Source organism: Diplotaxodon limnothrissa, linkage group LG7 (genome assembly GCF_057381915.1).
Source record: "Diplotaxodon limnothrissa isolate DT_005_m linkage group LG7, D_limnothrissa_male_GT1.1, whole genome shotgun sequence".
NCBI classification, from domain to species: domain Eukaryota; kingdom Metazoa; phylum Chordata; class Actinopteri; order Cichliformes; family Cichlidae; genus Diplotaxodon; species Diplotaxodon limnothrissa.
The window spans coordinates 30396694-30422595 of NC_140602.1; positions in this window are offsets into that span (position 1 = coordinate 30396694).

Below are 25902 nucleotides of genomic sequence, written 5' to 3' on the forward strand. Positions count from 1 at the left end.
AGGGATGAACTCAAAAGGCAGCTTTATTGCTGACAAGATGACAGGAAAATACAAAACTTAAACTGGGCACAAGAAACTAATACTTGGAGAGAGACACAGGGAAATCCACGCAGCATGAGGGAGACTACGACACAGAACTGAGGGAGACGCAGACATAAATACACAGAGGGTTAACGAGGGAAGTGGGAGCACACGGGGAACACAGCTGACACAGATAATCATAACGAGACAGGGCAGGAGTGAACACAACATGACGCATACTGACGAGAGACTGTCAAAGTAAAACAGGAAGTACAGAGGTTCAGACAGGAGGAGAGAGCACGGGGAGAACACAGACATAACAGGCTGGGGAAAACATGGAATAAAACACGAAAGGGGACAAGGGCTCATGAATACATAGAGGGGCACACAGGGGGTGAGAGTCACAAAGGGAAAGCACACAGGGAACCACATAACAGGGCAACTCAGGAAACAGAACCTAAACAGGGAACTGAATACAAAAATACAAGAGAACTAAGAATACTGGGCCAACACGGCCCAGGACCATGACAATCCTCAAGTCTCAAGTCAAGTCTCAAGTAATGTCAGGCAAGTCAGAGTCGAGTCTCAAGTCACTGGTGTAAAAGTCCGAGTCAAGTCACAAGTCTGAAATTTTGAATTTCAAGTCCTTTCGAGTCTTTAAAAAAAAAAAAAAAAAATGGTAAATGGTCTGTATTTGTATAGCGCTTTACTAGTCCCTAAGGACCCCAAAGCGCTTTACATATCCAGTCATCCACCCATTCACACACACATTCACACACTGGAAAAAAGCATGTTGCAGTTATGCTAAATGTAAATATTAGACCATGTAATTTTAAAATCTGTGTTTTTCTCAACACATGACGAAATAGTGAACTTAGAAAATATACACAAATTGTGAAATTGCACCTCTTTAAAATACAGCTCAATTAAACCTAGCTCCAAGAATAATTTTCACCGACAGTTCTGAGATAAGCTGCATGTTATTCTTGGATGCGGTTGTAGGACCGGCTTTAAAATTGCATGACAAAAATATCATACACATTAAAAAAAACTGCATCACCAACGTAGCCTGGACAACATTTGCTAGTTAGATGAAGTCAGCTATCTTTACTGACGACAGTTTACCGACGGATGGGTACAGGCCCTTGAAATGCACCGTGTAGAAAGTAAAGACCATCGTACGTATCATGAGTTTACCAGTCTCACAAATCGTCGTCATAAATACACATTTGTTAACCGTTTATTAATAGGACCTTTGAGCTCAACGGTAATTAATTAGTAGTGGAAATAATTTCTGGTTCGCATTACAGAAATGTAGCAGTGACAATAATATTGTATGCTGTAATCGTACTGGGCAATTAGTGATACAAAACAACTGTTTTACCCTGTGAATAAAAGTATATGTTTTTGTCAATGTACCATAATAACAGAAGTGAAACACAATATTGTGTCAGGACAATTCACTATTTATGCACAATAAACAAAGGAGCATAGCGCGACAATTTCTGTTCAGCGCCAGACTTGCTTGTAACCTATATCACCAATTATGTTAAGAAAAATGACGCATTAACTACAACAGCAGACTGACCTTTGTGGAAATGCTTGGAGCAGACTAACCTGTGAGCTGGAGTGTTCTGGGACGTTATATTTGGTCTTTGAATGGCTGCAATCCAGGCCATCCGTCGCCTCTTTGTTACTTCGGAAACATGGCTTGAACAATTTCTCTTAAACGTCGTAATCCGATAACAACCGATCTCTTTACCCGTCGGCTTCCCGTGGCTGTCATGCGACCGGCTATTGCAGTTAATAATACAACAGCTTCTTGCCATTTTTGTGTTTCTTTTTATCGCTGTGTGACTGATTTCAATTGAAAGCCTGCGTGCGCTAGTACCTCTTGCCACGAGTTTCCAGAATCCTTTGCGGTTTTACCCCTGAATGATGTCACATTTTCAATCTCTATATAATATGCATGTAAAATTTTATATTTGGGGTGAAATATCAATTTGAATTTGAACTCGGTTTCAAATAATGAGCTTAAGTAAAGATTTAAGTTGCAGTTATTTAAATCTTCACTCAAAGACAAGTATCTTTTACAGTGTATATATAGATGTATAATAAACAGGACACAAATATTGTTCTTTTAATATCTTTGCATTACTAAATTTGGCTCAGTGCTTACATATATGAAAATGTACGAGCTGTGAAAACTATTCCTGATAGAATGAAGAGTAGACTGATATATTAAACATTCCTTTATTGGGTGAGAAAATCAGACCATGTCATAACAGCTTTAAGTCATACAGAATAGATATCAGAGCCTTAAACAGGCTGACTTCTGCTAAATGGGTCAAACTGGGCAGAAAGTATACAAACACATAACATCCTTATAGAATATGATGTAACACTATAGATCAACTTACCTCAGAATATATAAAGCATATAAACAATTACAGCAATATGATGCAACAAACACAGCAGTGCTACTAATCCAAAATACTCAAAGCTTCATAGAACTGAAACAAACATTTATTTTTAGCTCCATTCTGCTGCTGATACATACTTTAGGTTTCTGAACATTAAACTTGTTGCTGCCTTTCATAGTGTGTAACTTGAAGGCCCTGAGTACTTTCTCCCACACTGAAAACACTGGAATGATAAAATTATTTGAATATTACCTAATAAGACTGATTCAGGACAGACAATTAGTTATTTAAACTTTCCTAGCAGTCCTTCACAAACAGGGAACAGTCTGTCTATTCTCTCCATCTGTCAGCTGCTGCTGGCTCTTCCTCCTCCTCTTCCTCACACACTGCTGAGTTTGTCCTGGTGGATCATCAGGGGTGCAAAGCCTCACAGATGATGTGCAGCAGTGGGTCCCTCAGTCTGTCCTCACTCTGGACACTTGCAGTTGTCACACATGGAAATCAAAAGTTTGATAAGCTTCAGACGTGACTTTGAGGGATGCAGACCCTGAATTAGGCTGTATCCTTCGGAGCCTGCGTTTGTAGACCAATTACGTTGCAGTAATGCAACAAAGGTTGTCCCAATGTGAAGGCTGCTCCAAATGTGGCCGACAAATGCGTCCTTCATTTCCCTGAATTTGAAGGAAGAGTCGGGTGTATCCTTCATGGCCCAACCTATCCCAGAATTCATAGCACAGCCCAGCCAATTCCAGTTTCCAACAATGGTGGCAGCAACTTACTTTTAATATTACTCTTATTACTCTTTCTGGTTCACAAAATAAACTTTAAAAAAATTTTTAGGCGATGATGTAGGTGTGTAAACTTCAAATATGACTAGAGCCGGTGAGAACAGGCACATCGTTGTCAACCCCCCCCCCCCCCCCCCGTCTTTCGCTAATTAGGTTAAACATGATATACAAGTCATCTAGATAACTTAAAAAGGTTATCGTTTGGCTTTTTCTCAGTGTTTTATTTGTCCCTGAGTAAATCTGTTTGGCTGAGATTAAAGTTAGTTTAGATTAAATAAAACTTTATTAATTCACACAGCTGAATAAATGTCAAACAGAAAACTGATTAAACAGAAGTGTGAGATGGTCGAGAATTTACTCCAGTATCCTGTTATATTTTAGATAGCAAGGAGCAGACGGCTGAGTTTGTTAAACTAAACTGAGTCAGCTGGTGATGAAAATCTGAGGGCTAGACCGTCCAGTTTCACAGCCTCTCACTTCTTGCCTTCTTGGTCTGCAAAGGACCCAGCCCACTTCGACCGCAAAGGCTGGGTTCTCTGAAGGATGCGGCTGAGGTTTTGGGACACAGTCAGTCTCTGTACTGCACGTACGGCACTGTACAGCTGCTTCCTTGTGCTCTGTGTCGAGGAGGCTGCTGATCATTTAACTGTTCTGACTTCTTTTGTTTAGACCAGCTTCTAGGTAGAGTTTTATTTTGATGATGTTATTTGATTAACCATCTGCATTAGTTGAAGTATTTAATAGTTTAAAAGAAAACGCACCCAGCTTTGCTCTCTTGCTTCTTTTTTCAGACTCACTTTTTGTAACTTCCTTTTTTCTTTTGCTGCTCTCCTTCTGTCATAAGTCCCCCCTGACACTCCACCCTGCCTCCACCTCTCTTCTTCCCCTCTTATGTTTGGATGGTTGCCCCCAGATATTTAAACTCATCTACCTTCAGCAGTAATTGACATCTCTGCGGATGTAGTGAATTTCACAATTCAACAGAAAACCCTGAAATAGTTCAAATGTTGCTCAGTTATTATAGTAGTTGACAAATGAGCTGTAACAGAGTAGCCCTTTATATTAATTATATTGGTACATGTAAAATCATCATTTTTAGAAAAGATAATTTTAGAACTGATAAAAAACATTTTCTAATATTTGTGAAAATTACTGTTTATTGCCAATTTATTTACAGTTTCTAATGAGTAAAGTAAGGGATTACTATTGCAAAAACGGTAATTAGATTACCGTTACTTTCCTGTAGGAACGCTGCGTTACTGCGTTACTAAAACCATGATTTTTTTTTGCAAGAATGTCTCATGACAGTGACGTAAGCGAGTGCGACGTTCGTGACAAGAGCTGTGTGCAGATCAACAGTGGATCATATATCGAGTGCGGGAGAGAGTATGAGCGTGCAGCCTGCTTTACAGGTGAAAATTGAGCAAAAGGACCGCTGAGTCTTTGACTTTATTTATTTTCTGCTGTGTTTTACTTGCATCTATTTGAAAGACTGAGTGTAAACACACACACACACAAAAAAAATAATTTATGTGCTGGAATGTGCAGAAAATAGGTTTAAATGTTAAACAAATTTCTTCCAGTCAGAGAATGGTGCATATAATTAAATTTTTGCTTGATCCATAAAGTTAAAAGATTAAAACTAATAAAACAAGTTTTAAAAAAGAGACTTTTCCATTTGATTACATTTTTTATGATGGATTATGCAGAAAAAGTAGAATTGGGATGAAAGATCTATCGCTTTATCACCTATTCAGGTTGTAAATTGTGTTTTTAAAAAGTAACTAAGTAACTAAGTAATTAATTACTTTTGAAAATAAGTAATCAGTAAAGTAATGGGATTACTTTTTGGGGGAAGTAATCAGTAAGTAGTTACTGATTACTTTTTTCAAGTAACTTGACCAACACTGGTTATAACCCAAATGTGTTCTATGGTGTGACGTACAAAAAAATCAAACAAAATATTAAATATTAAATGCAGTTATTTTTTTGTCATTTAAAATTATAGTATTAAATAAAAAAGGGCTCAAGTCAGATAGATTTCTATACATTGTTATTTTCAGTTTTATTAATTTAATTAATTAATATGAATAATTTTAAACCAGGAATGCTGACCTCTGACTTTTTCCACAAATGCATGAAAAACTTTTTTTGATAATGCATAAACACATTTTTAAATTCCTTTTGTCTAAAAAATTCTTCAAAGAGTAGTTGTCAAACAGCTAACAGATCATCTGCAGAGAAATGGCTTATGTGAAGAGTTTCAGTTTCAGCTTAACCCAAAACAGCAGAAAGCAGAACACTGCTCAATAAGCTCTCTTTTCTTTTTCATGTATTGGGCACAGATATCAACAGGAATGCTCAACTACTCGGACCTTCCCTCCTCAATAGATTTTGAGGTCTTCTACAGGGTGGGCCATTTATATGGATACACCGTAATAACATGGGAATGGTTGGTGATATTAAAGTCCTGTTTGTGGCACATTAGTATATGTGAGGGGGCAAACTCCTCAAGATTGGTGGTGACCATGGTGACCATTTAGAAGTCGGCCATCCTGGATACAACTTTTGGTTTTTCAATAGGAAGAGGGCCATGTGACACATCAAACGTATTGGTAATGTCACAAGAAAAACAATGGTGTGCTTGGTTTCAACGTAACTTTATTCGTTCAGATCGGACAAACCCATAGACCATGGGTGTCAAACTCGAGGGCCAGTGTCCTGCAGGTTTTAGATATCACTCTGGGTCAACACACCTGAATCAAATGATTAGTTTATTACCAGGCCTCTGGAGAACATCAAGATATGTTGAGGAGGTGATTTAGCCATTTAAATCAGCTGTGTTGGATCAAGGACACATCTAAAACCTGCAGGAAACCGGCCCTCAAGGCCTGGAGTTTGACACCTGTGCCATAGACTTTTCCACAGTCAAAGAGGATGCTAGTATACATGTGCAAAACAAAAATGAGAGATCTGGATCTGCACATGAGTTATTTGAGGTGTTACAACTATACTTGGTCTAACCTGCAGCTGTGGATGTCGTGTCTTGTGGAGTGAACGTGATGTTTCACTGTAGAGGATGTAGAGATGTTTGAGTCTGAGGTTTTGATTAGAGTGACCCTGCATGGCTTTTATGAGATATTTACACCAGAAATCTCAAAAATCTCCCTGTGACTGACTGATTGAACAAGTCAAAGAGAAGAAAATAAGAATTCAATAAAATGAAAGAAAAGAATATAAAACTGTGACAGCAGGTCGGGGTTAAAGGTACAGCTCCAGTTTGTCTTTTTAGTTCCAAAAACAAAAACAAAATGAATCCAACACTTAACTTTATTGTATTTTGTATATGGATATACAGACTAATGACAAAATATGAAGGTGGTAATGTTCTGAGTGAGTCATTATTTTTCCATGACGTTCCTGTTTCCTCTCCTGGGTGCAGAGATGGGCAGTAACACGTTACTGTAATCCGATTATCTTTTTCGAGTAACGAGTAAAGTAAGGGATTACTATTGCAAAAAAGGTAATTAGATCACTTTACTTTCCCGTAAGCACACTGCGTTACTGCGTTACTAAAACCATGATTTTTTTTTGCGAGAAGTCATTGCTTGACTTACCTTGTTTTTCTTGTGCTCACATATTCTCCCTACGCACTAACTAAAGTTGCATACCTACCTGGATGCTAGTCACCACTCTGGAACTTCTTCAAGTCCACAGGCTAACAATTCCTCAAATTCCTACCCTCCTGCCTACCACTGTTCTGGATCACTGGATTTACCAGGTTGGACACTCTCCGCTTACACCTGTTACTGGACACTCACCCGGTCCTCTGCACCTCCCCTCAAACCTTAGCGTTCCACCTGCTATGTAAGCCATTATACCATCTGTCTCTCCATTTACTCTCCACCTTCCCAGCCCATTACTAATCAACCTCTCCCTTTGTTCACAGTGCACCTGAGAGTTGTTCTAGCAAGCTCCTTCCTATGTTTTCTTTCTCTTGTGTTAGCTAAACAAAGAGTCTTGAAAAAACCTTACCATTGCTCCCTGTACCTGTACCTGCATTTGGGTCTACATCTATGTACTGGCCTCCGGGCCCCCTAAGAAATGTAGAGCGTATGATCTTTTTTCTTCCTCATCAAACACTCGTGTCCTGTGGAAGAAGAGATCTCAGTCATCAGGGCAGAAATGTTTATGAAAGGTAATCACTCAGAAATACTTTGCACTGTGTTGGGTGTGTAATCAGGCAGCGGAGGCGATGTCTGGGTTCAACACTTTATTTTAGGCTTTACAGCGGAGCTCCATCTTGTTCTCGCTCTCTACTTTCTTCTTCTCCTCTTTCTCTTACCCAGCCTCATTAGCGACACCCCTGGTCTGACAGGGTAACAGCATGTACTAATTTTCTTCCCTTATTATAGAACCTTGTAACACAACATCTCCCCCTTTTCTCAAATAATACTCTTTCCCTTGTAGCACAACATGAACCATTCGACAGCCTTTACTTTTGAGGGAATTAGTAACTTCAGAACAGTATTATATATATCCTGATAAAAGAACTGTAATGGCAAAGTAAACGTGCCCCGGATCAACCCTGAATCAACAGTAACAACCATGTGCCCTCTTCTCAGCTTATCAGAAGTCACAGCTGGAATTAAAGATAACTAATGAAACTCAAATGCACTTTCCCTTCACAGTCATTTCTCACATTTGCATATTTCTCCTTTCTTTTTACCTCTGAACTATTTCATAACAAAGTCTTTTGTCCATCTTGGTGGTTGTCTGTCCCTCTGCAGTGTGGGACGTGTAGCAGTCTGTGCTGAGCTGATGTTTTCTGTCTCTGTATCAGCTCTTTGTGTGTGTTTTGAGTTCTCTGGGACAAGTGAGAGACGTGCTGCATTCCATCTTCTCCCATCGCTGAGGATGAAAGAACTCTCACCCGTCTGCTGCTGTACCTCCAGCGGCTTGGTGTATTGTGGCTCTCCTTTTCCCACATGGAATGGCTTTCGTACTCTCACTGACGCACCCACAGTCACTTTAGTAGGTTTAGCACCTCTCTTTCTGTCTGTATAAAGTGCACTTCTTTTCTGTGTCAATGTCACTTTGGATCTGATGTGGTCATATTGTCCAGCATCCTTTGGTGGTGGCAGAATGTTGAGTTTAGTCCGCATGGCTCTTCCTCTGAGGAGCTGGAAAGGGGACTCACCGGTTGTAGCGTGGGGAGTCGCTCGATAACTTTGAAGCAGTTCTGTAACCACAGTTTTCCATGGTCGCTGAGTAGCTTGTGCTGTCTGTATGGAGTCCTTCAGTACTCTATTAAAGCGCTCCACACATCCATTTGCTTGAGGATAATAAACGCTTGTCCTGATGTGTTTTATGCCCCTTTCAGCGAGAAACTCAGCAAAGGCAGCTGAGGTGAACTGCGGACCATTATCAGTTGTAATTTCATGAGGGTTTCCTTCACGGGCGAAAATGGAAGTCAGGAATGCAATCACTGTCGCAGTTGAGGCGTTTGGTGTGAATGCGACTTCAGGCCACTTACTGAAATAGTCAACTAGTGTGATGGCAAACCTGCAGTCATAGGTTCCTTGTTCAAACGGACCAACAATGTCGACAGCAACATGTTGAAACGGACCCTCTGGGAATTTGATGGGTTGTAACGGTGCAGGTGAAACAGCTGCAGTCTTGTCACACGATTGGCAGGTTGTGCATGTGGACAATATTTCGTGGACCAGTTCATCCATGTTTGGCCACCAATATAGATCTCTCAGGCGTTGTTTGGTTCGGACCATGCCTTGATGTCCTTCATGGGCTAGGTGCACTACTTTTCCTCGCAGAGATTTGGGAACAATCAGCCGTGTTCCTCTAAATATCAGCGGTGACTCTGCTGCCAGTTCATGTCGGACCAGGAAGTAGGGTTTGACATCATCTGGTAAGGATTTTCTTACTTTCGGCCAGCCCGAAAGAACGATCTGTCTTAGTTTTGTTAATTCAGGACAGTCTTCACATTCTGCTCTGAAGTCAGCCAGTGGAAGCGCTGTTAGCTGAGGAGAAATAAGATGAGGATGAATAAGATGGCGCCGGTGAGGTCGGCTGCCGTCACGACTGCTCCGACCACTTTTTCTTTGTCTTTGTTTTTTAAGTTAGTTTTCAGCGTTTCTAAATCGGCAAAATCATCACCATTGGGTACATTAGGTATGACAGTGACACTCTTGTTTCTATTGGTATACAATGTACTCACAATTCGAAGTTTTTAACTCCGGATCCGAGCTGGCCGAGTGAGATCTCGAGGGAGAACAAAGGGAAGCGGCGGCGGCCTAGAGGGAAGCGAGCCGGCGTCAGGAACAGGCTGAGAGCTCGTGCACACCGCACACCTCTGCCTAGCATCCTGCTCGCCAACGTCCAGTCACTGGAGAACAAGCTTGACGACCTCAGGGCCAGGATAAAGTTCCAGAGAGACATTCGGGACTGCAATCTCCTCTGCTTCACCGAGACATGGCTGAACCCAGCGGTGCCGGACCACGCCATCCAGCCGGCCGAGTTCTTCTCGGTTCACCGCATGGACAGGACACGGGACTCGGGGAAGTCAAGGGGAGGCGGCATGTGTTTAATGGTGAACAACAACTGGTGCAACAGTGCGAACGTTGTTCCTCTCACACGCTCCTGCACACCAAATCTGGAACTACTGTCCATCATGTGTCGTCCTTTTTATCTACCTCGGGAATTTACATCGGTCATTGTAAGTGCCGTTTATATTCCACCACAAGCGGACACGGTCACCGCCTTATGCGAGCTGCATGAGGCACTCACACAGCACCAGACACAACACCGGGACGCTGCGCTTATTGTGACGGGGGACTTTAATAGCGCCAACCTCAAACGCGCAGCGCCGAACTTTTATCAACACATCACCTGCCCCACCAGGGGTGAAAGGACACTGGACCACTGCTACACTACGGTCAAGGACGGCTACAAGGCACAATCCCGCCCCCCGTTTGGCAAATCTGATCACGCCGCCATCTTCCTCATGCCAAAATACAAACAAAGGCTGAAACAGGAAGTTCCGGTTCAGAGGAAGGTCGCGCGCTGGACGGATCAATCGGTGGCCGCGTTACAGGACGCACTCGATGACACAGACTGGGGCATGTTCAGAAACAGCTCCGACGATGACGTCAACGTGTTTACGGAAGCGGTTGTGGGATTCATCGGGAAACTAGCGGATGATACCGTGGAGACAAAGACTATCACAACGTTTCCCAACCAGAAGCCGTGGGTGGATAAAACCATCCGCGACGCTCTGAGATCCCGCACCGCTGCCTACAACACGGGACTCATGACGGGGGACATGGACCCGTACAAAGCCGCGTCATATAACGTGCGGAGGGCGGTGAAAGAGGCGAAGCAGCGCTATGGGAGGAAACTAGAGTCACAACTCCAACAGAGTGACTCTAGGAGCCTGTGGCGGGGACTAAGGACAATAACGGACTATAAAGCACCAACAACCGGTATGACGAACGCGGCCGTGACTCTGGCAGACAAGCTGAACACTTTCTATGCTCGCTTCGAGGCTGCAGCTAAGGTCTCCAACAATGCTAGTGTTAGCGGCGCTAACGGCTGCAGACAGGAAGATACTGCCAGCACCGGAAACGTGGTCGTCATCTCCGAGCATGAAGTAAGGAGAGCCTTCAAGAGAGTGAACACCAGGAAAGCAGCAGGACCAGACGGCATCCCAGGTCGTATCCTAAGAGACTGCGCATACCAGCTAGCTCCTGTGTTCACTGAGATATTCAACATCTCTTTATCTCAGTCGGTGATCCCCACATGCTTCAAAGAGTCCATCATTGTTCCTGTCCCGAAGAAACCACACCCTGCTTCTCTCAATGACTATCGCCCTGTAGCCCTCACCTCAGTAGTGATGAAGTGCTTTGAACGCCTGGTCAGAGACTTCATCATTTCTTCACTACCAGACACACTGGACCCACTACAGTTCGCTTACCGTCCAAATCGTTCCACAGACGATGCCATCTCTCATCTCCTCCACACATCACTCACTCACTTGGACACTAGAAGGGGGAATTATGTTAAAATGCTCTTCATAGACTACAGCTCTGCATTTAACACCATAATTCCCTCCACACTCACCACCAAGCTGGAGCATCTGGGACTCAGCTCATCTATGTGTCAGTGGATCTCCAACTTCCTAACTGGCAGACCACAGGCAGTAAGGATGGGCGGACATGTCTCAGCCTCCACCACTCTCAGCACTGGAGCCCCCCAGGGGTGTGTTCTGAGCCCCCTGCTGTACTCTTTGTACACATATGACTGTGTGGCCACTACCAGCTCCAACACCATCATCAAGTTTGCTGACGACACCGTCGTGGTGGGCCTGATCTCTGATAACAACGAGACGGCCTACCTGAAGGAGATTAGGAATCTGGAGAACTGGTGCCAGAGGAACAACCTCCTTCTAAACGTCAGTAAGACAAAGGAGCTGATAGTGGACTTCAGCACTAAGCAGGAGAGGAACTACCAGACCCCCGTCATCAACGAGTGCCCAGTGGAGAGAGTGGACAGCTTCAAATACCTCGGAGTTCACATCACGCAGGACCTGTCATGGTCCTGTCACATCAACACCGTGGTGAAAAAGGCCCGACAGCGTCTCTACCACCTCAGACGCTTGAGAGACTTCCAACTGCCCTCCAAGGTGCTCAGGAACTTTTACTCGTGCACCATAGAGAGCATCCTGACGGGAAACATCTTAACCTGGTTCGGGAACAGCACCATGCAGGACAGACGAGCTCTACAGAGGGTTGTGCGGTCAGCTGAGCGCACCATCCGCTCCGAGCTCCCTGACCTGCACTCAATCTACAGCAGGCGGTGCTGGACCAAGGCCAGGAAGATCGTGAAGGACCTCAGCCATCCCAACAACAGACTGTTCTCTCTGTTGAGGTCAGGAAAGCGATTCCGCTCCCTGAAGACCAACACAGAGAGACTGAGGAGGAGCTTCTTCCCGCAGGCGATACGGTCTCTCAATCACACCACCTCACAGTACTGACCCACACATATGGTTCTTACACACACACTGGACTTTCTGGACTTTGTTTTTGCACAACACTGGTCACTATATTCTTCATTTCCGGTTAATACTTGTACAGCTGCTGTTATTGTGTATATATTTATTTATATTTAGATTTCTTCATACATTCTTATATAGTTCTATATTGTGTATTGTGTATTTTGTTGTACAGTTATTTTATTTTCAACTTTAATTTATATATTTTATCTTATTCTTCCCAGTTAAATTTACCCTTCATTCTAATTTGTGTTGTACAGTTATTTCATTTTTAACCTTAATTTATATTTTATTCCTTCCTAGTTAAATTTACCCTTTTTAATTTTTCATATTTATTTCCTATCTTATTCATAGCCTTTTCCTTTTTTGTTTTCTTTAGGTCACGAGCAGTTGTCCAAGCATTTCACTACATATCGTACTGTGTATGACTGTGTACGTGACAAATAAAATTTGAATTTGAATTTGAATTTGAATTTCAAATTTCAGCAATCTCTGTGATTAAGTCCTGTTCAGAGTCTTCACTTGTGTTTGTGGTATGCAGGGGAACACGGGACATACAGTCAGCTATAACATTTTGGCTTCCTGGACGGTACTCTAAGTCATACTGGAAACACATCAGTCTGGCTGACCAACGTGCTATCCTCATGCCAGCTCTGTTCATCCCCTTAGTACTTAACAGGGTGGTGAGGGCCTGGTGATCAGTTCTCAGAGTAAATCTCCGTCCCCATATGTACGTCCTACATCTTTCAACGGCCCATACGCAGGCGAGGGCTTCTTTTTCAATTGTTGAATATTTCCTCTCGGCTGGGGACAGGGTGCGGGAGCCAAAAGCAACAGCACGTTCCTCATTGTTTGAGTTGATCTGGGTCAGAACAGCTCCAAGACCATAATCTGACGCATCAGTGGTGATGAACGTTGGGAGATTTGGGTTGAAGATTGCCAGTGCTGGGCTTTTTAGTAGCATTTCCTTCAGTTTGTTGAAGCTTTCATTTGCTGTATCAGTCCATTGAAGTTCAGCTGTCTGACTTGTCCGAAGTAACTCACGGAGTGGTTCAACCACAGTTGCATAGTTTGCTAGGAATTTGCTGAACCACGAAGTCAAGCCTAAGAAGGAACGAAGAGCAGCCATGTCCTGTGGTGCAGGGGCTTTGGCAATGGCAGTCAGGTGGTCTGGGCTGGGGCTCAGGCCATCCTTGGAAATGACGTGTCCCAAGAACAGAATAGATGTCTGTCCAAATGAACTTTTGTTGAAGTTGATCTGCAGACCGACATCCTTCAGGCGTTGGAGGACAGCCTGTAACCGTTCATCATGCTCTTCTCTGGAATGTCCATACACTATTATGTCATCCAAGTAGTTCTGTACTCCTGTCTGGTCTTTTAGGACTGTTTGCGTCATCTTTTGGAAGGCAGAAGGGGCTGAAGCAAGTCCAAATGGAACTCGGGTAAACCGGAAGAGTCCTTCATGGGTTATGAATGCTGTGAGGCTTCGGCTATCAGGGTGAAGAGGCAGTTGGTGATAAGCTGAACTTAAATCAATCTGGCTAAAATGTGTAGCCCCAGCCAGCTGTGCGAACAAATCCTCCATGTGAGGAAGAGGGTAACAGTCCATGATCACACTCTTGTTAGGTTCACGCAGATCCACACAAAGTCTTAAGTCTCCCTTACTTTTTCTTCCAACCACCAGAGGACTCACCCATTCAGCTGCATCCACTGGTTCGATGATGCCTGCTTGGAGTAGACGTTTCAATTCAGCTGACACCTCCTCACGTATGCTGAGTGGTAGACGCCGCAGTTTTTGACGAACTGGCTGTACTGTCTTGTTCACTTGAACTTTGTGGATAAACCCTTTAACAGCTCCGAGATGATGGGAAGAAGAGGAATCAATGTTATTCACCATGCATGTTTGTTTACTGGCTGGTGCTCCTCTTGCAGGATCCTCTCCTTTGTTGATGACTTTTCCAGCAATGATATCAATGTTAAGTGCTTTAATTAAGTCCAACCCCAGCAACGGTGATCCATCTTTAACTATGAAGAATGATCCTGGCACTTTTCTGTCATTGTTTGCAACCCTCACTGAAGCCTGTAGGCAGCCAATGACAGGCAAGTCACCTTTTGCATAAGTGACAAGCTTAACTTTCGGTTCAGTCAAAGCGCAGGGTGCAAAATGTTCTTTGTAGATGGCTTCTGGGAGGATAGATACTGAAGCTCCTGTATCCACAATTAACTCCAGAACCTGAGAGTTTCCCTGTGGTGTTTCAATGTTCATTTTGCATGTAATCTTATCACATGCTGCAGTCATCAGTTTGTGATCATCGACACATAAAACTGTGAACTCAGGAACAACTACTTCCCTGACCACTGCTACAGCTGATTTACAAACTCTGGTGAAGTGCCCTTTTTTGTTGCATTTATCACATTTTACTGTTGCTGCTGGACAGTTTTTATCATTAGCCAGGTGTTTCTCGGATCCACATCTGAAACAATGACGCTGTTGCTCTTTATCACTTGCCTTTTTGTGCCATTCTTTAGATGTAGGTCCCCGAGCTTGAGCCGGTCGCGCTCCTCTTTTTCCCCGAAGACGTGCGTCCTTCACCTCCACAGCTTGTACTGCCGCAGTCTGGGCCGTGGGTGCAGCAGAGAGGAGTGTAGCATTCTTGACCGCAGCCTCCACCTGACATGCAATAGTAACTGCCTTGTCCAATGTAAGGTCCTCCTCCAGCAGCAATTTTTCTTTAACAACACTGAGATTAGCATTAGCAACAAGTTGATCCCGAATCATTTCACCCTCCATTATTCCAAAACCACATGGCACAGCTAACGCTCTGAGGGCGGCAACATACTGGGTCACCGTTTCATCAGCCCGCTGAACTCGCTGTCTGAATGTGTGCCTGCATGCCACTACATTCACTTTAGGGACAAAGTGGTTTTCAAGCGCAGTCATGGCTTCAGCAAACGTTGTACCTTGATTCGGCAGTGTGTAGAACAGTCGTTGTCCCTCTGGTCCCAAGCAATGTAATAAGATGGCTCGTCGTCTCGCCTCCGGCCATGCATCTCCCGTAGCATTTATCACTAGCATGTAGTTCTCAAAGAATTTGCGCCACGTCATAAACGGTATTGGCGGCTCACCCGCATGTTGCAAAAAGGGCGGTGGGCTCGGCACTGAAGCGCTCATCTTCGTCACCAATTTGTTGGGTGTGTAATCAGGCAGCGGAGGCGACGTCTGGGTTCAACACTTTATTTTAGGCTTTACAGCGGAGCTCCATCTTGTTCTCGCTCTCTACTTTCTTCTTCTCCTCTTTCTCTTACCCAGCCTCATTAGCGACACCCCTGGTCTGACAGGGTAACAGCATGTACTAATTTTCTTCCCTTATTATAGAACCTTGTAACACAACACACTGAATCCAGCAAATGTGCCTATTTTAGCTTGAATCAGTCAGTTAATAACAGCCCTGTAACAATGAGCCACTGGTATTGAGTAAATTATGTAGAAAAGATCATTTTCTTTCTTGTGAGAGCGTTGCAGCCATGCATTCTCTATGATAAAGCCGGGCAAAGGTCATCAGATTAATGAGAAGGGCAGAAGGAGAAGTGCTCTGTTATTAGTGGTGAAAAGTTCAGAGTTTAAAGTGAAGAGAGAATTTGTGAATGACAGGAAGTGTGTAAAAGTGATCTGATTATTTCAAAGCAGCTCTTGTTTTGTCTGATAATGCAAAAACTTTTAAAGATAAGATAAGATAAGATAAGATAACCTTTATTAGTCCCACATGTGGGAAATTTGTTTTGTCACAGCAGGAGTGGACAGTGCAAAAGTTATGAGGCAAAAATTAGAATACAATAAGAATAAATACAGTACACAACTGTACAGAATAGAATAAAATAAAATACTATATACAGTAGAATAAAATAAAATAAATATACAATAAGATAAAAATAGAATACAAATACTATATACAACTGAGTAAAAATACAACGATGACAGAAAGGATTATTGCACTTAGTATTATTGCATATGTATGGATGTGTGTGCTTGATCAGTTAAAGTCTTTATTATGGAGTCTGACAGCAGTGGGGAGGAAAGACCTGCGAAATCTCTCCGTCCCACACCGTGGGTGCCGCAGTCTCCCACTGAAGGAGCTGCTCAGTGCTGTCACAGTCTGCTGCATGGGGTGGGAGATGTTGTCCAACAGGGATGACAGCTTAGCCGCCGTTCTCCTGTCACTCACCACCTCCACTGGGTCCAGAGGGCATCCTAGAACAGAGTGCAGAGTAACATCAGCTGAGTCTCTCCCAAAGATGGTAAAGAAAAAAAGATTAATGTAACTGTAATCCCTATAGACATGGTTACTAGTATTTTCTTGTTTTTTACCTTGTATTATTATTTCCGACACCCCTTGAACACACTTTGATTTTCCGTAGTTCAGTGAATGCAACAAAAGCACGTTGCTGCATTAAGCTAGGCAAAATGGAGCAAGACACCCAAGAGCAATTAACAAGCTACACAGTGAGTCTTTCGGTATAAAATAAGTGTTATAAAGTATTTTTTACAGTCTCTAACTTAAAGTTATGTACTTTTCAGAGGCCTTTATGTGTTTTACTCTCGACCAAAACCAGGCAGAGCGTGTGTTTGTTTCTTGGGAACTCCGGTGAGTTACTAAAAATGATAAGTTAGCAGGAAAATCTATGCTAATTTTACATGTGGTAACAACTGCAACAGTGAAAATTCTGTATTGTCTAAAAAAAAAACAAGCTAAAGCCAGTCGGAGTACTTGAATTGTGTGTGAAATGGAGTGTCGTATTTTATTTTATTGTCTATTTGATTGGGCATCTTCACAAATGCGCAAAACTAATGCAGGATGCACTTTTCTTTTAGCCATAAATGTTGTCCAGTGTTTTTTTCTGCACTTTGTCATTTCAGTTATGGGTTGATTCATGTAAATACGTTATGTAAAACTACTTACGTTACAAACATTTCATGATGTGATTACATATGCCTTAAAAAGGGGTATATAAATACAATTGATTGTAATGCTGTAAAGCAATACAAATGGAATTCATAGAGACAGAACAATGTTAAAACAACAGTGTACTTGATTTTGAAAACTCTATAAGATCTCGTTTTATTTAGAAAAACTGTTAAGAACTGTTTTGTTTATTGCTCTGTACTGTATGTGCAGACTGGTTTTTTGTGATCCTGGATCTGAAGTGGTTCTGGATATGGATGGCGAGCCAGACCCTGTGAAAACTCTTGGCGAATCCAAAAGCAGTGTGGCCAGCTGTTCTGGATGCAGGAGTAGAGCTACAGTCTGAATTACTTCGAATCGCAGGATTTCAAATAAGCAAGAGCAAAAACTGCTTACTTGATACAGATTGTTTCTCTGGGAAACTGTTGAAGTCCCAATATCCTGCTCATCAGGAGTCAGGTCTAAAGAGACTACTCATTTTATTTTATTTTGTTGTTATTTTCGAAAGAGTGCTCTTTTCTGTTGATCTTCTGTTAATTTTCTGTGCTGTATACATTGGGTTATTGCACCATTGTAACATTGTAATAAAGCTGCCGGCTGTTCAACACTCAATTCTCTCAAATTTATTTTACTCCTCTCGAATCTAGTTTATAAGTTTAACCCTACTATACTAAGCAGGTGTTACATAACTAAAACATGATTTCAACAGCACTGCTCAAGAAAGGAACATTTCACACTGACAGCCTAATAAGTACCAGGGAGACTTTCATTTTCCTTCTGTCAATAAAGACAATGTCGATTTGCCTTTATCGCCGTCTGTTTCTGTGTGTCCTCATGAACTGCTTTTTGGTTACTTTTTGCAAGTTTGATGATTCAAGTTCACCAGTTTGTATTTTTTACCCTTTTGGAGATTTGGATTTTACATTCACTTTTTATTGGTTTTTATTTTATTCAGTTTTGTTTTGTTTTTTTAAACCATTTGTGTTGCATGTTTGACACTTAATAACTGTGTGTGCTTGTGTTGTATGTTCATGTATTTCCTCCCTAGCGTTGGTCCTAAAACCAGGATTGATCCCACGTCACTGCGTTGTTAGTCAGTTTTCCTCATGGCTGAAGCCTTGGACAGGTCACATCAACACCGTGGTGAAAAAGGCCCGTCAGCGTCTCTACCACCTCAGACGCTTGAGAGACTTCCAACTGCCCTCCAAGGTGCTCAGGAACCACATCAGTGAGTTCATCCAAATCAGAAATGCTGTCTTGGAACAAGGACCAGTCAATGCGATCAATACACCCCTGAAGGGCAACACAACTGTCTTTTGTCCAGACATTAGTCCACTTGACACAGGCCATCTCCCTCCTAATCACAGATCTGTAAGCAGGGAGGAGGTGAATAACATTGTGATCCGAAGAACCTGGTGCAGGTCTGGCCACAGACTTATATGCCCCCTTAATTGGTCCATAACACAAATCCAGCGTTTTGTTATGCCTTGTAGGACAAGTGACATATTGAAAGAAATTGTTCAGTGATTTCTTAAGATTACAATTGTTAAAATCACGAAGAATAAAATTAGGAGCATCCGGAGAGTAGGGATGGGTACCGGTATCCGGTGCCATTATGGCATAAACGGTAGTAACCAGACTGATTTATGATTTCTCAGCTTTATTTCGGTGCTTTTTTTCCCCCCCTGAGATGTGATACACTTGAGATTCTAGCCAATCATTTTATGTTTCCAAGGATAGTAGGTGGGCCCAGGCTAAAATGACCAAAGAAAAAGTGGGAAACAGCTGAACATGAGAGGTTTTTGGACAAAGTTTGTGTTTTTTCCATTGTTTAAGCACTGCTTCCAGCCAAGAGTGATACCATTTCTTCACACAAAAACTCAGTAATCCTGTGGTAGAAAAACATTAAATTGTGTGTCATACTGTAAATCACATGATCAAACACATGATTAACCCTCTGTTGTAGAAAAGAAATGTAAATGTTAGCGCTGCGCAGGTGTATACCGGCTCATCATCCACATCGGCACCAATGACATCCCCAAACAGCAATCTGAGCTGCTGAAGTTGGACTTCCTCGAACTCTTCAGCCTCCTTGGTCAGTTGCAGGTGAGTGCTTTTATCTCTGGGCCCACCCCCACCTGTGGCAGAGGGATAGGCCGTTTCAGCCGGCTGCTCAGCCTTAACACCTGGCTTTCCTCTGCCTGTATCTCCCACGGCGTGGGTTTTATTAACAACTTTGATGCCTTCTGGGAGAGGAGGCATCTTTTTGGGGCAGACGGGCTCCACCTCAACGCCTGGGGACGCCGTTTGCTGTCCGCCAATTTGGCATTTGGCGTACAGCACTCCCGCACATCGCCACTGTCTGCCACTGACTGATGTTCCCCTGGTCCCAGCTCCTATATTTGTTCCACTTTTAACAGTAATACACAAAACTCTGGACTAGGACCTTTCTCTCCCACAGTCAACACAATACCCGTCATAATCACAAACAGAGAGCAACAGAATTATCATAAATCCAGTAACTCCAAAAACATTAATAACCTCCGGCCTCTTCAAAAATATCAACATCCATTCAACTCTATTGTCAATAATCCACCAGTCTCAATCAGTATGGCACTTTTAAATGTACGCTCTCTGTCGAACAAGTCTTTTATTATTAATGATTTAATTTTAGATAATAAACTTGACTGTTTATTTTTAACTGAAACATGGCTGGGCTCGGATGCACCAGTTGTTCTCACTGAGGCCTCCCCACCAAATTTTAATTTCTCTTTTTCTATTAGAAGTGGTAAGAGAGGTGGTGGGACTGCATCTTTAGCCAACAACACACTCACCACCAAACAAATTTTATTTGATCATTTTACCACTTTTGAATTCCACGCTATTGTTTTCAGCAGCCCTCCAGTTTTATCTGTCACAATTTATAGACCACCCAAAGACAGCGCTGCTTTTATCAAGGAATTCTCAGAATTTTTAACAAACATACATTCAAAATATAATATGATAATTTTAACCGGTGATTTTAACCTGCACATAGATAATCCTTCTGACCCTGCAACAAAAGAATTCTTAAACATTCTTCACTGTTTGGATTTTACCCAGCACGTCACACAGCCGACTCACAACAGAGGACACACTCTGGACCTGGTCATCACCCATGGGCTGTCCACCAGCGTGTCCTCTGTTGTTGACTTGGCTGTCTCTGACCACTACTGTGTGTTTTTTTTTTTTTTTTTTTTTTTTTTTTTGCCTGTCCCGTTTGGCTCTTTTGCCATCAGAATTGTTGTCTAAAGGCAAAGAAAGATGCCCAATGGATTTACTTTACCAAACTGACCATCCCAGCCTTGCCGTAATGGTCCATTTGATTCACCTTTTATTGTTTATTTTATTTTCACTTACTGAATACGGGACAGACTTGACTGGGGGAAAGAAGGGGAGAAAGAAAGAGGGAAAGAGAAACAGCTGAGAAGAGGGACGGGGGAGAAGGGCAAAAGACAAAAACCAACAGAATGAGCAGAAAGAAAAAGAAAAAAAATGCATATATCAATCACCTGGATCACCTGCTGAGAAAGAAAAAAGAAAGCAAGCAGAAGAGAACAAGAGTAATAGAATAAACAACATCACAATGATATATGGGAATATGACAGTAAATACTAAATGTTAAACATTATTGTGCAGCACATAAGATCAACAGAACACAGTGTGCTTTGAGGTAGGAGCCAAAAAGGGTGTAGTTTGTGGGTGTGATCACCCGTGTGTACACCCGTGAGCATGGACGCGCTTGTTTTTTGTTTTTTTAAAAGGTTCCTTCATGTAATAATCTGCTAGAGGGTGTGGGGGGGCCACAGCCCCGTCCTCCAGGGCGTGAAGCAGGTGTGTTTTTTAACATCACCGGTTTTATTCAGCGGGAGACCTCGGTGCGAACTGTGAGGAGGCGCTATCTAACCTCTGAAGTGGCTGCAAATTTTACCAGGGTTTTAGTCAAATGCCCCCCTGTGATTTTACCTGCACCCTGCGATTTGATTTTTAGTTATTTTAACAGCAAACTGAAGAAAAGCCTTGACTCCGTTGCTCCACTCACCACCAAAAAGATTAACGTAAAACACGTATCACCCTGGAGAAACGAAGAAGTCAAAAAACTCAAAAGAAATTGCAGGGCAGCAGAAAGGAGGTGGAGGAAAACTAAAAATAATATCAACCATCAAATATTTTCCGAGCAACTTAAAATGTACAATAATACATTAAGGAAGTCAAGAAATTCATACTTCGCCAAAATAATCAGTAATAACAAAAATAATCCCAAGGTCCTCTTTTCCACCATAGATCATTTATTTAACCCTGATTTTAAAAGCTCCAAAAGAACCCCACAGACTCGCTCTGTGAGCAGTTTGCAGACCACTTCAGGGGAAAAATCAGCGCCATCAGATCTGATATTTTATCTAATCGCGATATGATTGTAAACACATCTGAGGGCTCGATTGTACCTGAGGAGACACTGGACAGCTTTGTCCTGGTTAATGCTGAGAACTTTCAGAAGGTTTTCTCCACAGTGAGACCCACCACATGTCTTTTAGATCCAATCCCTTCTTCACTCTTTAAAACACTTTATGGATTTTTTGAGGCTGAGCTTTTATACATGATGAATTGCTCTCTTCAGTTGGATGTCTTCCCTGCTGCCTTTAAAACGGCGGTGGTGAGGCCCCTTCTGAAGAAGAGCAATTTGGATTGTAATGATTTTAATAACTACAGACCTGTATCCAACTTACCATTTTTAAATAAAGTCTTAGAAAAACTTGTTTTTACTCAGATTATTGATTTTCTCAATGATAGACAGATCCTGGAGATATTCCAGTCTGGATTTAGGGTGAACCACAGCACAGAGACTGCTCTACTAAAGGTTTTAAATGATCTTAGATGTAACTGGGACGCCCAAAAGCTCTCAGTCCTGGTGCTACTGGATCTAAGCGCAGCCTTTGATACAGTAGACCACGCTATTCTTTTAAACAGACTAAAACACATGGTGGGCCTCTCTGGTGCTGTACACAACTGGTTCACTTCCTATCTCTCTGACAGATCTTTTATGGTGAGTATGGATACATGCTCCTCTAAGATCCATAAGATGACATGTGGTGTGCCTCAAGGGTCGGTTCTAGGCCCTGTACTTTTTAATTTGTATATGTTGCCTCTCGGCAGTGTCATCAGGAGGCATGGAGTGAACTTCCACAGTTATGCTGATGACATGCAGCTGTACATCTCCGTGTCTCCTGATGACACCAGACCAATGGATGCCCTTTTTAACTGTATCTTGGATATAAGATCTTGGATGGCAGAAAACTTTTTACAGCTTAACCAGGACAAAACTGAAGTTTTAATTGTCGGTCCTGAGGCTCAGAGAGAGAAACTCTTGTCTAAATTAGAGGCATTTTCACTATGTCCTTCGCTACAAGTGAAAAACCTGGGTGTTACTTTTGACTCTGAGCTTGGTTTTATCCCACATGTTAAACATGTAACCAAAATTGGATTTTATCATCTAAAAAATATAGCCAGAGTCCGCCCTATTCTCTCTCGGGCCAACACGGAGATGCTGATGCATGCTTTTATTACCAGTCGCATTGATTACTGTAATGCCCTGCTCTCTGGTCTTCCTAAGAAGAATATTTCAACTTTACAACTCTTGCAAAACTCGGCAGCTCGTGTGCTGACGAAGACCAGAGGGCGGGCCCACATTACACCGGTTTTAGAATCGCTGCACTGGCTCCCCGTGTGTTTCAGGATCGATTTTAAAGTTCTTTTATTGGTTTTTAAATGTCTTAATGGTCTTGGGCCTTCTTATCTCTCAGATCTGCTTTTACCATACGAACCCTCGCGGACCCTGAGGTCCTCTGGTACTGGCCTTTTGATTGTCCCTAAAGTCAGGACACATACTCACGGAGAGGCAGCTTTTCAGTGGTATGGTCCTCGTCTGTGGAACAGCCTGCCGGAGGAGCTCAGGGCCGCAGAGAACGTACATGTTTTTAAGAACAGGCTCAAGACCCACCTTTTTAATTTAGCTTTTACTTAGCGTTTATTTATTTTTTATGCTTATTTATTCTATCCTGTTATTCTATTATTAATTTAGGATTTACCTAATATTTTTTTGATTTTATTCTTATTCATTTTTTAATCTTCTTACTCTATTTATATTTATATTTATATTGTATCCTGTTCTTATTTATTTTATCATTTTACCCTGTATATATCGTATTGCGTCATATCTCCAGTGTTTCCTCGGAGGGCGCTCTCTGCACCGGGGCTGTTATTGACCGTGGCTGCTGGGTCTCTGGGGTTCTCTCAGCCTGGTTGGGGGGCTCCTTGGCCTCCCTCCTGCTGTGTGCCCAGCCCGGAGGCTGCGGTCTGTGACCGGCTCCCGGTGCAGACGGCTCCCTGTTATAATGTTTCCTCACTTGGCTCATGTGAGCCCAGCCCAATTTTTACTCTTTAAGTGTGCGCGTGTGTGTATGTGTGTGTGGGTGGGGGTGGGGGGATATATGTGTATTGAGAGTGTGGGGAGTGAGTTGGAGGGTGGGGTGGGCTGCTTTTAACTATGTAAAGCACTTTGTGCTACATTTTTTCTGTATGAAAAGTGCTTTATAAATAAAGATTGATTGATTGATTGATTGATTGATTGATTGATTGATTGATTGATTGATTGATTGATTGATTGATTGATTGATTGATATACACTCTTTCTCAAAGTGACTTCTGTGAGCAACACAAGGTAATGAATAACACACTGCTGGTAAATTCACAAAGACACAGAAAGTGGCAATTAAAAGGTTAAGTCAGCACAGCCCAAAAGCTCATGCATCCTGTTGCTGTCATCTTTCTGCTCCTGTAAAAAGAAACATACACTCAACAAAAATATAAACGCAACACCTTTGTTACTGCTCCCATTCCCCATGGGATGGACGTAGAGACCTAAAATTCATTCCAGATGCACAATATAACCATCCCTCCCAAACAGTGGTCACAAATCAGTCCAAATGTGTGGTAGTGGGCACATCTGCTAAATTGAGATAATCCATCCCACCTCACAGGTGTGCCACATCAGGATGCTGATCTGACATCATGAGTAGTGCACAGGTGTACCTCAGACTGCCCACAACAAAAGGCCACCCTGGAATGTGCAGTTTTGTCTCACAGCAAAATGCCACAGATGCCACAAGCAATGAGGGAGCGTGCAATTGGCATGCTGACAGCAGGAATGTCAACCAGATCTGTCGCCCGTGCATTGAATGTTCATTTCTCAACCATAAGCCGTCTCCACAGGCGTTTCAGAGAATATGGCAGCACATCCAACCGGCCTCACAACCGCAGACCTCGTGTAACCACACCAGCCCAGGACCTCCACATCCAGCAGGTTCACCTCCAAGATCGTCTGAGACCAGCCACCCAGACAGCTGCTGGAACAATTGGTTTGCACAACCAAACAATTTCTGCACAAACTGTCAGAAACCGTCTCAGGGACGCTCAACTGCATGCCCGTCGTCCTCATCGGGGTCTTGACCTGACTCCAGCTCGTCGCCGTAACAGACTTGTGTGGGCAAATGCTCACATTCGATGGCGTCTGGCACGTTGGAGAGGTGTGCGCTTCACGGATGAATCATGGTTCACATTGTTCAGGGCAGATGGCAGCTGAGAATGTCCCAGTTCTTGCATGGCCAGCATACTCACCGGACATGTCACCCATTGAGCAGGTTCGGGATGTGCTTGACCGGCGTATACGACAGCGTGTACCAGTTCCCACGAATATCCAACAACCTCGCACAGCCATTGAAGTGGAGTGGACCAACATTCCACAGGCCACAATTGACAATCTGATAGACTCCATGCGACGATGTGTTGCACTGCATGAGGCAAATGGTGGTCACACCAGATACTGACCGGTTCTGGGTCCCCAGACCTCCAATAGCGCAAAAAACTGCACATTCCAGGGTGGCCTTTTGTTGTGGGCAGTCTGAGGTACACCTGTGCACTACTCATGATGTCAGATCAGCATCCTGATGTGGCACACCTGTGAGGTGGGATGGATTATCTCAATATAGCAGATGTGCCCACTACCACACATTTGGACTGATTTGTGACCACTGTTTGGGAGGGATGGTTATATTGTGTATCTGGAATGAATTTTAGGTCTCTACGTCCATCCCATGGGGAATGGGAGCAGTAACAAAGGTGTTGCGTTTATATTTTTGTTGAGTGTACATACATACATCCACCCTTTTGTCACTGGGTGGAGGTGCAATCTTGCATACTGGAGTCAAGTCAGTCAAGCTTTTGTCTGTCCAGTCAGCTTTTACCAATCAGTCAGTCAGTTCCCCATTTTTTAATTTTCACTCATTCATTTACTCATTGATTCTTTCTTTTGCTGATAGTGGAAATTATTGTCACATTTCGTTTCCACCCTCAGCAAAACGACAACATTTTGAAAAGAAAAAGAAGAATTTTAGACTGGATTACCTCGCTGTATCCTTATAGAAAAAGGGACTCGCTTCCTAATTGTCCCAAATAAATGACTTTCTCCTGAGCCCATTCTAATTTTGGAGAAACTCACTTTGCAACCGTTCGCAACAACATGTTGTGTAGTTCTTCCTATTGAAACA